We start from the raw sequence: 16,170 nt of genomic DNA on the forward strand, positions 1-16,170 counted from the left end.
AAAAATTAGTAAAAAAAATAAACATCCTTTAATACAGAATCAATTAAATAAAATATATTAAACAATAGAATTCAATACTATTGTGACAAAAGTACAGATTTAAGTTCAAAAGAACAAAGAACAGAATGGTATATTAGTGTGCTACTGTTTGTGTAAAATGGAAATTTAAGAATTTAAATTGCCTTGAAGTTTCTCAAAAATCACAGGAAGCATAAATGACCTAAAAGTCTTCACTACTCACTTGCCCCACGATCTTTTGTGACTTCCTCCAAAACTCTGTTTCTATAAACTCCTTTCTCTGTCTTGCATTGTGTCCAGCTCTTTATTTCCCTCACCCCAGAAATAAAGTCACTCTGTCAAATTTTAATTATGAAGAACCATTTTTCTTCCTTCAATTCTGAATTTCACTCGTAATCTTCATAAGCATGAGAGCCTCAGGAGAGCAGGTAAGAGAAAAATATCCCTGGGGCTGGTGGTCTGGTGATGTTGGTTAAGAGGAGGCTGTGGACTCTGACAATGTGTTGTGATTTTTTTTTTTTAGTCATTATCTGCTATGCCTGAAACTCAAAGGAATCTGTCAAAAACCGAAACTATTAACAAGGATTCCACAACTAACTAGATTTTTTAAAGCTACCCCAAATCAGGTACATTTATTTTTATAGACCAACAAGATTGATCCAGAAAATAAAGTGAGAAAAAGATCATGTTTATTTTAAATGCAAGATCTATTAATTACTTAGTAATAAATGCTTGAAATCTTTATAAGTTTAACAAAGAAAGGACGACACCATGTTCCCTTCGGCAAGATGTAGAAAGTGTCAACTGACTGTGGACAAACATGATTACAGTGCCCAAACTTCCAAACTGACGCCAAAGGCTGGGAAGTTGCTTTTTTTTTCCCTGCGGAAGCTGATGGTTGAGTAGGCACATTCTAAACTCCTGGACCTGATCCTAGTTAAATCTTGGCTGGAAAAAAAAAGAATCTCAGTCTAAAACCTGTCATTTTAAAGATAAAGCTGTCTCCTTATATGTGATACTTAAAGACACAATGAAAATAGTGGTCTTGTTCTGGGAAAAGCATTCAAGACACGCCTTTAATTAGTCCAACAATAAGCAAAGTTTCTAGCTGGAAAAAACTACCCCAGAGGGTAAAATAAAAATAAGAGCCAAGTTATTGACAATACTTTTGAGCAGGTGTGGACTGAGACTGAACCAGCAAGATTACTTGCTGGTTCAGAGATATGGGTGGTTTGGTGAGAGCCGTTGCTGACAAGATGTCAGAAATGAGATAGAAACAAAAGTGCCTGTATTTTTTCTGCAAATAATTTGTGCAATTTTTATGAATAGCGTTGCTTTTAATCTTAGGTGACAGTTTGTATGGTAATGGGGGAAAATCCGTTTTCCCCACTGCGGTATGACACCTAATACTACTGTTGTCACTATAGGAGTGGCAGCTTTGGGAGATTCTTGTGGAAACACTCTGAATGAACTTTGGTGTTCTCAGGGAAGGCTCAGCCCAGAGGCAAAAAAAGGGCAACATGTGAGTTGAAGTTATCGAGAAAAAAGGGAATTCTTTCTGAGTATATGTAAGACCCTCCTAATTAACTTGTAGCACTTTGAGGGCTACTCAAGTTCAAAGAGTTGGATGATCCAAGTCTTTTGACTTTGGGGTATTATAGAAATCAGATTTTATACTCCTCACTGTAAAATTTATGTCTGTAGGTTAAATAAAGAACATTGCAAAATCTTATAGAGTCATATGGAGAGTAGAAAAAATAAACACTAGAACTCACCAATCTTATATTGGACTACTAGTTATACTAAAGATCTCTATGATCCTTATCCTTAGCTAATTTTATTGATTTAATAAAATGCTAATCAGTCACTGTTTTTTAATCAAGAAGGTTATAAAATGGAAAATTAATGTCTGCCAACCATCTCTCTTCCTGGTTATATTTTCCGCAAAAAAATAATGTTAGTCATTTCCTTTGTACAATTCAGAAAATTTATAGGCAAGAACATAAAAGTTGTTTGATCTCTTTTTAAGCCGATGATATTATGTTATTTATACTAATATAACTTGCTTTGTCACTCAATATCATGGAAATCTTTTTATATCAGCATAGTTAGATCTATTTTATTCTTTTTAGTGGTTGTATTATATGTTTTGTATATATTTATCATAATTTATATTGTCAGTCCTTATAAATTTCCCTTTATGTTTGAATTGAAAAAAATTTTTAAAAATAATTTGAATCCCAATTTCATAGGAAAAGTGATTATAGAAATAAAGAGAAATACGTATGTTTAATAATCCAGGGTTAGTGTATTAATCACATCTTAGGAAGAATAATAAATTTCTATATTGAAGCTATAGCTCAGTCATAAAGAAAAAATTGATAGATTTAAATTTTATATAAATCAGTATTTTCAAAAAAAAATTTAAGCGATACTAAAAAACTCCAGCATTTATAAGAATAATTCTGGATGCTATTTGAAAGAATAATAGCCCTGGGGCAATATTATAACAAATGTTTAAGCAAATATTTAATCTTAGGTTATTTAAATTACTCCACGACATTTATAAGAAATCTAAGTTCCCAAGAGAGAAGTGGACAAAGTGCATTTCCCAAAAGAAGAATACTTATGGTAAACACACATTAACTTTAGTAGCAATAAAAAATCCAAATTAAATTAAGGCAGATAAACATCAAGAAACAATATGAAGTCAGTAAATACGATTAATGTAATACTCAGATATAATGAAAACCTTTATGATACAATATGAAAAAACTGAATACAAAATAGTAATCATTAAATGATAACAAATAATAATACATATTCATACTAGGTCTGAGTGATAAAATGCAAAATAAAAGCAGTTTTTTATGTGATTATGTGTAATTATTTTAAATCTTTAAATATTTCTAGTGAGTCTTATTCTTAATTTAAACATAATATTCAGGCATGAGATATTTAGTATAAAATTCCTAGATCTGTCATTTATCTTTAATGCTTCAACATTCTGTAAGAATGACAGAACTTGGACAATGGGGAACAGAAGATGGGAGGGAGCTGAGCAGGTAAATCCCCCCTCTGTTTTCTCTCTGGTGAGCTACAGTTCGAGAGTATTTCACTTGGTTTTTCCTGGAAATCCTTCCAGAGAGGTCTCAGGTATCGGGTGGACTCATCTTTGTATATCTCTTCCATGGCTGACTGTTAAGGAGCAGCCAGTGCCTTGATGCATTGCATCACTTCATCTCACTCTTGTTTTTGTTCACTTTGCTTTTCCTCTTTTTTTTTTTATTCTGGTTTGCATCTCACAAATAAAGTGTCAGTATTTAAATCTCTACTTCAAGTTCTGCTTCTAACTCAGAAGACATGGGTTATTACAGCAAGTACATAAAATAGTTGAAATTAGTATGTAGAAAACAAATCTTCATGATATGATTTAGGAGTTGGATAGCTCACCTATCTGAAATAATCCATTGTGGCTGGTAATGGGGATGATAACAACTCTTGGGATGCTGTTAAACCGCAATTCCTTAAATTTTTACCTCTGTTTAATTGAGAGAAAGTACAAATAGAGGGCACATACAGGCAGATCCAACGGTTGTGGTACTTAACATGGGGATAAGGTGAATATCGGTACTAATAAAGAAATTACAAAAAGAGAATGATAGACTTGGGACAGTCAATTTCAATCTTAAGACAGTCTCTGATAACTGAAGGATTTCTGGTAGCTGTAAGAGACCTCTTATTTCTGGCAACTTTGGCAGACTTTGCTGAAAATCTGGCCAAGAATCTAATTATAAGGGAGATAGATCTGCAAAGACTAAAATGTGCAAACTCAGCAGCTATCCTGTGTCAAATCAGGGTCATAATACGAAGAGAGTAGGACCCCCAAATCTTGGATGAACACATTTAGGAAGGCAAATCAGAGAATCTTGAGCCCCCAAATTATCCCAAGGTTTATTTTTCATCAGAAGCAGTCCCTTCTCACCATGTAAGTTCTTTTCTCCAATCTGACAGAGTCAAATCTCAGTACCGTCCAGGTGGGTAATTACAAACTCAAATCTGGGAAGAAATCACCTACAAGGAACTTCAGGATCTGACTAATATATATTAGTTAAAATCTGGGGCACATGTGCAGCAGTGGATTCTGAGGGTGTTAGACGTGTGGGAGGATGGGTGCAGAACATAAGGCTGGAGAGGGGAAAGTTCACAGAGAATGTGCTTCCTAGAACTACCTCCGGTAAGGACTCTCTTAGTTCAGATTCTCTCCAAACGAAGCCTGAGGCACTTATTTAAGTAGAGTTTTTGGTTTCATTTTTGTTTTCCCTTTAAGGGAGCAAGGGAAACACAGTAGGGAGCAGGAGAGAGCCAAACAAGAACATGGTCTCAGATGAAGTCTAGACTTGGCCTGGTCCACATCGATCGCCCCACAGGGTGTCCTCCCTTGCAATACTGGGGGCCAGTCTTTTGTAATACCTTGTTAGAGTTTGCTATGGGCTATTCTCATAAAGAAAAAAGGGAAAACAACCTTCTGTGGGAAGGGGCTCTTGTTAGCCAAGGACAATGTCTCAAAGAAGGGGGACTTGAGAACAGTTAACACACCAAGGCTAGGTAATGGGTGACTCTGAGTGAGGCACAGCCTCTCTTTGAGTGTACCTAGCACATGGCAGAATATTTTTCTATGTACGTTTTCTTTTGCTACTATAATTCTCAAAAAAATACACACACCAATTTAGGATAACCAAAAGTAGAATGAAATAGTTAGTATTACTAAATTTTCAATGCATAGTGTCTCCATTCTGACATAATTTTATGAAAATGTAATGGAGACTTCAAAAATAAATGGTTTAATTTGTTTCTGTACTTACCATGTATACCTCTAGAAATCAGAAATATCTAAAGTTAGATATTTAGAGAAGGGCTTTTCATTAAATGACATGATTCAGTTGTTCATACTTTCGAGAAATGCCATGGACTGGGTGAGATTTGCCTAACAACATAGAACCTGTCAGGACTGGATTATGAGCCTTCAAAAAACGAGATATTTATTCTGCATCTATAAGACAAAATCCGATTAATATTTAGAAGCTATTATATATTAAATGATTTAAAATTATAAGACACAAATCTTCAATATTAATCTTATAAATACTAAAAGGAATTAAAGACAAAGAAGATACATATTTACCAAATAACTTTTATGACTTTTAGGATATTAATTTTCTTATAATGAGATTATGCTTCTTTAATTTACTGAGATAAATTTATCTATCTGGATTCCTCTGAAAATTATCTCTAGATTGAATTTCATAATTTTTTTTTATTTATTACCGTTCCTGGAAGTAACAACAGGTAGGAGTGGTTTTTCTATAAAATAATAACTTTGGATGATATGTTTCTGTAATCTATTTTATTTTTTCAATTGATGTCTATAAGCATGCCAACATATATAAAAATTGAAATTAAATAAATTAGAGGGCATTTAGACACTTAAGTATTTTTCAGCATTTCCTTTCTTTGAGATATCTGCTAATATGAGAAAAAAATAATAAAAAATGAATGGTCTCTGCCTTAAATTAGTTTATATGGTGTGGTTAAAGAAGTAAGACATGTTACAAATACATAATTCAGTAAGATCATGTAAAGTTCCATAAGAGAGATACAGATAAATTGTTATGGCAGCTTTAAAGGAGAAGTCATTTTATTTAGCTGAAATGGATAAGGAAACTTATTGCTTTTGAATGTTTTCTTACATTTCGAACAAATTTACAAATGAGTACTTTAAAAACAAACTTGATCTACTTTAAGTATCTATAAGTGATTAATTTATTTTATTAATTTATTATAATTATTTAGTTAATTAATTATTGGTAGCTTAATTTTTATGGCTAAAGAACAGAAACTCATAACAAAATAACCAGATAATTAATTATCTCTAATAATTATATGTCAATAAGAATTTGATTTCCAACAAATTTCTTTTAGTTAGATAGTCAAATATCTCTTGCTTAGATTCCTAAGGTATTTCTAATCATTTTGAAAACTGATAATGATTACTCATTAGCCATACCTGTGTGATTATATAGATACTTTAATGATAGGCCCTTCTGTGCCCATTCATAATTTTTTGACTATATGTGTACTTGAACTTTACCTTATGTACTTGACCAAGAAGATGTTATCTCTTTTTGCCATTTTGACATGAAAAAACTGTGGGGTTTCTTGAGTACAATATGTCTCCTTTTTAGATCTTTAGTAAATAGTAATTTATCTTTCTTTTCTTTTTTCTTAACACTTTTGAAAGATAGTTACCAGCAGTTTACCCTCTGCTATTTCGGTCTTGCAGTTTACCCTCTGCTATTTCAGTACAGATTTTAAAATCTTAGAAAAACCTCAAAACTCCTAAACTTTAATTTTGGTAGAATTTAAAGCTCTTGCTATTTCTCCTGAGGTTTCCAGTTTTTATTTTGCTATTTTTCACTAATGCAATTTTTCTTATTCTGTTTTCAACATAGATATCCCTGGGAGAAATATAAACTTCATACATATTTTGAAATTGTTTCTGTAGCAGCAGGAACCCTGCAAGAACATTTAGAAATGTTCTCTGCTTTTACTTTCATTTTTCTTTATGAATTTCCAAAGAATAGGTCATATGTTTCATTTCAGAAGAGTCTTGTGGTAAATGACAAGTTATGCTGGTATTTATTTCACTTAAGAAGAATGTGAAAAAATAAAAACCCTATGGGTCTCTTATCCTTGGTGAAAATATTATAACTTTTCTGTTAGATCCAATAAAGTCACAGGTCTGAAAGCAGAACCCAAAAAAATACAGTGTACCCATCATAATTGTTTAATGAGTATTTCAAAGACAACCGTTAATTATTCAAATACTAACTTTAATTCTTAACATATTAATTATGTTTGAACTATAGAAAATTATTAAAGCATATTATCTGTTTTACAATTTCATAATCAATGTGTTACTATGCAGGTATGCAGAAACATATTGGGTCAATATTTTAAGATGACTATAATTTTGAACTTGCTTTAGTACTATTATAGAATAGTCATTTTTATCAATTAGAGACATAGTAACAGTTATTATTCATGTGAGTACTATAAAAAATTGTGCAAGTCTCTTTGGCAATAATATAGACTGTAGTAAAGGATTATTTTTAATCTATTATCTATAGACATAAAAATAAACAAAGTAAACTAGAAACTCCAAAAATAAACCAACCATACATTTGTGGTTGGTTTATTTTCATTAAAAATGTCAGTGGAATTCAGTGGGGAGAATGATGGACTTTCAATAAATGGTGCTAAGACAATAGGATACTCATGCACACACACACAGTAAACTTATCTCACACCATAAATGCACATTTGATATAAATAGATCATAGATGTAAACTTAAAAGCTGCAATAATACCAGTTGTAGACGAAAATAATAGAAAAGTCTTTCTAAACTTGGCTTAGGCAATGACTTATTAGATATGACTCCCCAACACAATCCTTAAAAGACAATATAGTAAATTGGATTCCATTAAATTTTTTTAAAAGTTTGCTTTTTCAAAGACACTATTAAGAAAATGGAAAGACAAGCTGCAGACTGCAATAAAATATTTGTAGATTATATAACTGAAAAAAAGACTTGTATCCAGAATAGATAATAAATTTTCAGAACTCAATAACGTGAAGACCAAAAAAATTAAAAAGTAGGCTAAAGATTTCAATAAACATTTCACTAAGATATATAAATGGCTAATAAGCACAGAAAAAAGATGTTCACTGTATTAGCTATTATAGTAATGCACGTTAAAATCAGCATGAGAAACCAGTTCACTTCGTTTGAGTGACTATAATCAAAAAGGCAATAACAAGGGTTACCAAAGATGTGGAGAAACTAGAATCCTCACATGTCTAGTGAGAGAATATAATGGTACAGCCTCTATAGGAAACAATTTGGCAGTTTCTTAAAGAGTTAAACATATACTTACACCCAGCAATTTCACTCCTAGGTATTTTACTCAAGAGAAATGAAAATATTTGGACACATTTTGATGATGATGGTGATGAAGAAAGAGTACTTTTATTTAATAGAACAATTTCTATCTGCCATGAGTTCATTTTTATGCCATTTTTAAATTACTTTTTTTACCCTGAAAAATGACAATATTTAAAAGGCGGATTCTCCTGTGAATTTTAAGTAGATGATAATTATAACAGGTTGCTGATTATAGCAAGGCAATTGAAGTTTAATCCTTTATAATATCTTTACTTGCAGATGCCTTTTTCAATATTAAATAAGCATTAAGTGTCAATTCTATATATTCTTTATGTGATCGCAAGAATCTGTTTTGGGGTCTATTTTATGCATTGTATTCCTCACTGATCTTTATTTTCTTAGTTTTCTTTTGAAATTTGGTTATTTTAACTATTGCTGTTTTCCTTTATATATTTCTGTTCTTAAACAACAATAAAGGATAATTTTCTTTTAGTAGCACTGGTTTCTGGATAAAAAGGTATGTGTAAATAAATCCCTTTGGACTAGGCAAAGAAAAAAATGAATTATAGCTTATGTAGTGCATATTTTAAATGAAGATGTAAAAGGTGAACACGATTTCCAAATCTGTATTTTTCAACAAGCTTTGCAGATTCCAGCCCACACATCGAGTTCTTGGGACTATGAATGAACTTCCTTTCCACACACATGACTCCTCTGCCCCTCTTTTACTTCATTGTACTCACTTCACTGTTGTTAAATTCAACTGTCATCTCTTATTCTGTACTTCCATCTACGCAGATGACCATAGTTGGAGGAAACACACATCATCCATGCCAACAGGCCTCACTTTACATTTATGATCACTAATCTCTGGTGAAACCCTCGAGCTGTCCAATTGCCATCCTACATTTCTCTATATTCACTCTTCAACTCTCCTAATTAGCTATTATATAGTTTCCCTTCTCTTCTGAAATCTTCGACGCCCCTTTCATCATTCTAACTCTCAGCTGACGAGCTTAATTTCCTTTTCACTGAGAAACAAGATGCAATCAGAGATCACACACAAGCTCATTCAATGACATCTACCCCTTTGTTGCATCTGGGCATATTTGCTCTTCCGTCTTTTGCAATGAATGTACTGTCTGCACTTCTAGCACAGGACAAACCCTCTATGTGTGTATCAATTCTATCTTATTTGCCTATTTAAGGACATGGCAGCAGAAGCTCTTCTTTCTCTCCAATCCATCAGAATTTTTATTTCTATATTTCACATTTCTCATCGTACATATACGCTATTTCTCTCCCTTATGAAAAGAAACAGAACAAACAAAAACAAAACTGTTCATGCATTCATTATCTATTCTACCATCCTATTTCATTCCTTTATTTACAATAAAACTCTTTCCAGAAGTAATATCTACTTGCTGTCTCTAATTTCTCTCCTCCCTTTTTCTTTGGAATCTTCTTTATTCACATTTTCATCCTTGCCTCTCCACGACAATTGCCCTTGTTTGCATCTTTAGTGACTGTGCACTGCTTACACTGACTCTCAGACCTCCTCATATGTAATCTAACAGTATCACTGAACATCGTTGATCCCCTCTCTTTTTGGACTAGGACATCATACTTCCCTGGTTATCTCCTACTTCCCCAGTCACATTTGCTGCTTCTCATCTACTAGAATTTTTAATGTTGGTTTGGTCACAGGACTCAGTTCTTAGGCTTCTCTCTTCTATTTAAACTCATTTCCTAAGTCTTAATTCCACTTTTTTAAGTAATATTAATTTGCAACAATTTTCAAACGTATATTGACAGCCAAGACTGGGGAATATTCATTAGGCATTCAATCTCAACATAACCTAAACCTAAAGTCCCCCTGAAACTGGTTTCCCCTGGGCTTTCTTTAGCTCAGTAAATGCCAACACCATTTTCCCAGTTGCTTGGGTAAAATATTGAAATATATCTTCCATTGTTTCTCTCATTACCATAACAAGTTTAGAATCAAATCAGAATATTTACAGAATCTGATTCTACCATAGTTATTATTCTTATCTCAGCCATCACCTCCTTTTTCTTGGATGTTTATAATGGTTTCTTCTTGCCTGCTCTGCTCTGTGACTCTTCTCCCTTTTATCGTTTCTCAATACAGAAGACATAGTAAACTTGGTAGAACAAACAAACAAACAAAAGTTAGCTTCTATTACTCTGCTGCTCAAAACCCATTCAGGACCTTTCATCTCATTCAAAACCAAACTTAAAATTCTATCTATTACCTCTGATGTCATCCCAAGCAACCTCCCTTCTTACTTACTCTGATCCATTTTATCAGCCTAACTGACCCTCACGATAAGTACTGTCACTCTTGACTTACAGCCTTTGCATTTGTTCCAAATGCCTAGAATTTTCCCTCTATTTAGATTCCTTGCTCATTTCCTTCATTTTTCTACTCAAATATAACCTTTGTTTGTGAGGCCATCTCTGATCATATTATCTTTAAACTTTCCATCACTTTTCTCTGCTTTATGCCTTCATGGAACTAATTACCATCTAACATATTATATGTTGTACTTATTTGTTTATTGCTTGTCTCTTTCTACTTGAAAGTGAATTCCAGGGAACTAGATGTTTTTGTTTGTTTCACTTATTGTTAGACCACCAGTGGTTAGAATAGTGTCTGGCACATATAGTTGCTTTGTAAATATTTGTTGAGTGAATGAATAAATGAATGAGTGGAGGATAAATCATGGTGTTTAAATGGCATCACTATTTGCTTCCAACTCTAATTCATTCATTTAATAAGTGCTGAGAACCTACTAAACTAAATATTGGGGTTATAAACATGAATATAATAAGGACCTCACCTTTAAGGACCCTCAAATTAGCAAGGGATAGTATTAAAAGGATGATTATTGTAATAGAATGTGGAGAATTTTATTAAAGTGGCAAACATTTGATGAGATAAATCAGGTTGAGTCTTGAAAAATAGGTAATACATAAATGAGAACACGAAAATAAGGAGATGGCTGGGGCAGTGGAAGCACATACGCCATATATGCCATATCAAACTCGAAACTTTTGTGTAAAACTAAAGATAGAATTATAAGCATGAATCCTTAATAAACACTTATAGATAATGACGTCTATGATAGAGAAAATAAAATTTTTCCTTCCAATCTCCAAACCGGTATTTGTTAGTTCCTCGTTGCTTATTGAAAAAATTACTGTACAACATCCCCTCCAACACTAGATTTGAATAAGAATTTCTCTCAGTGGGGCTAAAACATTAACGTTTTTAGCAACTTTCCTATTGATACCTATACAAATAAAGTATTAAAACCTGGGCTTTCAAGCTATCAGCGTGCGTGTGTGAGCAAGAGAAAAAAGAGAAATATACTAGATTTGAAAGAGACTTTTGTTATTCTTTATTCTATCCTCTCACCTTATGCAGCATTATCTGTTACAAAACCATGCTCAGATGAGCAATAAGGCCTTGCTTATTGAAGCATATTTTAGGTCAAGGACTGTATCTCATATTGCTTTTTGTCTGTAAGGATTGCTTCAATAGACTCTAACATAATAGGTGCTCAAAGAGTAACAATGATGATAATGGTAATAATTGTTTCTAATCTTAATAATTTTGCTTTAATTTGAATTAATTTTCTCTGTTATAGTTATCTCTGATCTTCAAGAAATCTAATCCACTATTTCCTCACCAGAATTTATGTGACTTTACAATGGTCATTGCTTGACACTTTAATTTTTTGTTTTTCAGACTGGGTAAGCCAGACCTATATTTCAGAAAAATCAGTATCTTAAGGCTATTTAACATTTTGAGTTTTTAAAATTAGTTTAGCTGTATTAATTTCTATTTGTCTTCCTCACAACCTTTTTAAAAATGTTCAACATATAAATGAATCAAAGTTCCCAGTCTCAGTTTTAAGGCTGACATTGCCTAGAGAACAACTAAATCAATCTCTGAATAATTCATTTATAATATATAGTGTTTTTTTGACATTTTTTTAAAATATAATTCTCTCAAGCTTTATGGCCCAGTAGTGTAGGCACTAGCTGTATGTGGCTAAATTTAAAATAAATGTAAAGTGAAATAAGCTTAAACATGCAGTTCTTCAGTTACACTAGCTATGTTTTAAAGTGTTCAATAGCCACATGTGGCTGGTGGCTCCTGGATTGGCCGGTACAGAACATTTCCATAATCGCTGAAAGTTCTGTGGGATGATGCTTCTGTAGAGATGACAAACTTTCATTAGAAGTTCATTCATGCTCTTCTATTAGAAATATAACTGTGACAGTTACAGAAAACTTCCATTAGATAAACTATAATGAAAATGCACGATTTTATCAGAAACACTATTTTAATAACTTTTTTTAATCAGAAAAGTGGCAGATAAAAAAGAAAGCCCGCTTTTTAATTTCCTTAGTGATTGCCTCGCATCATTTAATTCTAATTTCAGTAAAACATCGCTCTTTCAAATCTAGACAATTTACTCTATTTTTCTTTATTTTCATGTTAATTCAGAGTTTATTAATTCTGAGATATTGACTAACTGGTATATATTTTCATGGAAAAATAGTTCCTTCTAAATATGTTTTACGGTAAAAATTAATTATCTATGAAGAAAAAAGAAAGTAAGGAGAAAAAAGAAAGAATTTCATGGTTATTTTACATGTAGTAGGAATGAGCTTGGAAAAGAAAGAATATTGCATGATTTATAAAGTTTCTTCTTAGCTAAATGTGAAGCAACATTCTTCCGTTACTTGTACTTCTCTCCATTTATTTGATATTTCCCTATTTGGAAAAGACATTTCTCATACTTTACTCCACTTCTACAATAAAAAGATTAGTTTCTTTTCTTTTTTTTTTCCCAGTGAGACAGCCACTTAACAAAAGCCACGTCAGGAGAGGGGAAGCAACCAGGTCAAGAAAGTAAAACATTGGGTGTGAAGCTGAAAATTTCAGGAAAACAACATAAAAGAGCCAAAGACATAGCAGAGATTAACTAAAATCTCATAAAATCGATAAGAAAATGTAACATGAGAGAAAGTGGCTGTCAGGGTCAAAGAGTGAAGGCTTTAAACTCTCTTTTATCTACAAATAGTTTGACTTTGGAAAAGTTATTTAATATATATTTTTTAGTCTCAGTATCCTTGAGAGTAATGGGTAAAACATACCCATTTTAAAGTGTTATGGATAACTTGGCAAATAGTCATCACCTAATAGATAATAGTTATCATTATGGCTCTATGTGGAGCATATGGAACACATGAAGGCAAGGGAAGAATTCTTATGGAGTAATCTGTAATAAACTGTATAGATGTCTCATGCTGTCCAAGGTATCCTTTAAGATTTATAAAGCAAAGAGTTCCTTTGGGCAATTTGATTATTCAGATTAGGCAATTACCATCAGAAAGACCACAGAAATTAGGATTTGCAAGTGGGTTGTGGATTAGAATATTTATAATTTAGATCAAATTTCATGGAACCTTTAGAGATTTATAAGTATTATTAATTTATATAATTTAATGCAAGATCAAAGAAGAAATATATAGAGATATATGTAGATATATGTATTTATATGTATTTATAGAAGTTAAGGCTAAGAGGATAAGATTGAAACTCAGAAATATTCTAGTGTCTAGAGCATCTAAACACCATCTATTACTTCTCAAGGAGGAAATCCTCTGATAGTAACTGCAATTGATTAAACAACTCTATTCCACAGGGATTACATGTACACCTATAATCATTGCAATGAAGCTATAAGGATTACTTAGAAATAGTGCAGCTTTATTTAATAGCAGCATTGCACTCACTTTTAAATAATTCAGTGAATAGTTCCTGAATGTCGATCATATATAAGACTCTATTCACTATGGCTTATTTTGAATAAAATAAAGTCTCAGATCAGGGCCATGCATATTGACAAAAGTAATTGGTAAAACATTTTCTTCAGAAGTGATTGGACCATCATAGCTTTCAAATGACTGATTTAAGAAAAACTTCATTTGTGTTGGTATCTTTCCACTTAAAAAAAAGGAAGAATGTGAAGGGATATATGAATTCAGTTCAAGATTGAAACAACTTTGAATAGGAAAGACAAAAATAATATTTTTCCTGTTTTTAAATAAACATATGCATGTGTCGTATTTATTTAGGAGAGTAAAATTTTGCCATTACACGCTCAGAAATAATGCAGATTTGGACATAATGCAATTGGCAGTTGGCTCCCTTTCCTCCTCCATTGTCAAATGTAGGTGGGCTGAAGTTCTTGTCATCTGGGAAGAGCTGAGGGAAGAGGGAGGCAGTCAGAACCTGAGTCCCCAGGATTCTCCATTTAGAAAGATGTTCACTGCAGTGATTACATTAACCTCACACTAATACAGTTTTGCCTTTTGCTTGGTTGTAATTTTGAACCATGTTTATTGTGTTATGAAGGAATAATATTGTGAATGTACTATATTATTCCATGTGAATCTAAAGTATGACAAAAATACATATGCAGAGAATAAAATATATATGTATATACACATGGTCTTAGTTTTCACTTTATTTCAGTTTTGCCTTGTTTATGGCTTCTTTTGTTTTTCTTTTCTTTCGCTCTCATGCCATATAAATAACATGAAAGTACCACAAATTTGGCTTTTGGTATTTTTTTTATAGGATTCTAGTTTACTTATTCTTTATCTTGTTGCTCTAGCTATTTTAAAAACAAAGAAACACAAAACAAAAAACCTCCTTTCCTAGTACTAACTCCCAGTACCCATCTCAGCCTTGATAGGGGCTTCAAAATCTGTCAAAATCTTACCAGTCTTTCAAAGTCTTCATTAATATTGGATTTTCCATAAAGACTTCTCCTCTTCATTGATAGAACAATATTTCGTAACTGAATACTGTAGGCATTCATTGGGTCTAAGTGCACACTTTTTAAGAGGAAAGGGCTTTATGAAATAGGTTTAACTGACAGGTTTTATAGGATCAAGGAGGACGATATTAAAATTTATTGAGAATCTATGATGTACTGATTTTTGCAGCGAAGGTTCTTTTTGTAAACAGCAGAAACTTATTCTGATTTCTTTAAACATAAAACATTCAAATTTATTTAGAAAATAAAAATTAATTTATCAAGAAGATTTAGAAACAGGCAAGGGCAAGGTCAACTAGATGGGCAAAACCATCACCAAGGCGATACCACAGGAACATTGGCTTTGGCACTGACACAGCTACTGATCGATCAATGGATGGTACCAGGGAAAGGCTGCTGGCAGCACACGTGGATTGTGGGCACCACCATGCAAAAATTGATATTGCTTCTACTACAATGAATTCTAAACCATTTCAGATTTTTTTTTTTCCAGGTAAGGTCACCCATCTAGAAAAGAACCATTGGATTGGTTAGGATTATATCAAGTGTCCATGCCTTATTCCTATTATTCAGGAAAAGTATCTGAAATTTTGGGGGCAAGAGGCTTTTTATTCCCCAAATTTCAGTCCTTACAGATTGAAGAAGGGGGGATGCAGGGGATCAAAAGAATAACCAAACCAAAGAATAAAAGGTAATTACTCACCATAGTCACTTTAAAGACAATTAAAAATTAATCCTCAGAACAAATATAAAAAGTACATATTATTATATACACTTAACATGTGATAGTCTGAGCATCTAATAAATTAAATAACTTCTAAAATGTATACAGAAATAACTGTGATTAATGGATTAAGCAGTTGTATGACAAGGATACAGATAATAGATTTTGATAACCCTGGGCACCATCAATTCAGAAAGATCTCTTTAGAACTATAAGTGTAACCTGTATATTTTCACAGAGCTTTGTTTAGTCAATTAATTAGAAATATTACTGCGAATTATGAAACACAAAAATAAAACACAGTTCTTAAGAAAAGTCGACCAATGCCCAACGTGGTAATTCTTATGGCAGACTTTAGGCCATGAACAAAATATTTCCTAGTCCCTGGATAAACCCACCTTTGCACAGGGTTGAAGTACATGGGCACTGGGTGAAGATGGCCAGACACATTTTGGAATGTTGGATACTCAAGGTTATAGCTGTCGTAGTTTAGAAATCCAGCATCTGAAAATGGGTTCGAGAAGAGGTCTTTTCAGTGGAA

Source organism: Pteropus alecto, unplaced genomic scaffold (genome assembly GCF_000325575.1).
Source record: "Pteropus alecto unplaced genomic scaffold, ASM32557v1 scaffold166, whole genome shotgun sequence".
NCBI classification, from domain to species: Eukaryota; Metazoa; Chordata; class Mammalia; order Chiroptera; family Pteropodidae; genus Pteropus; species Pteropus alecto.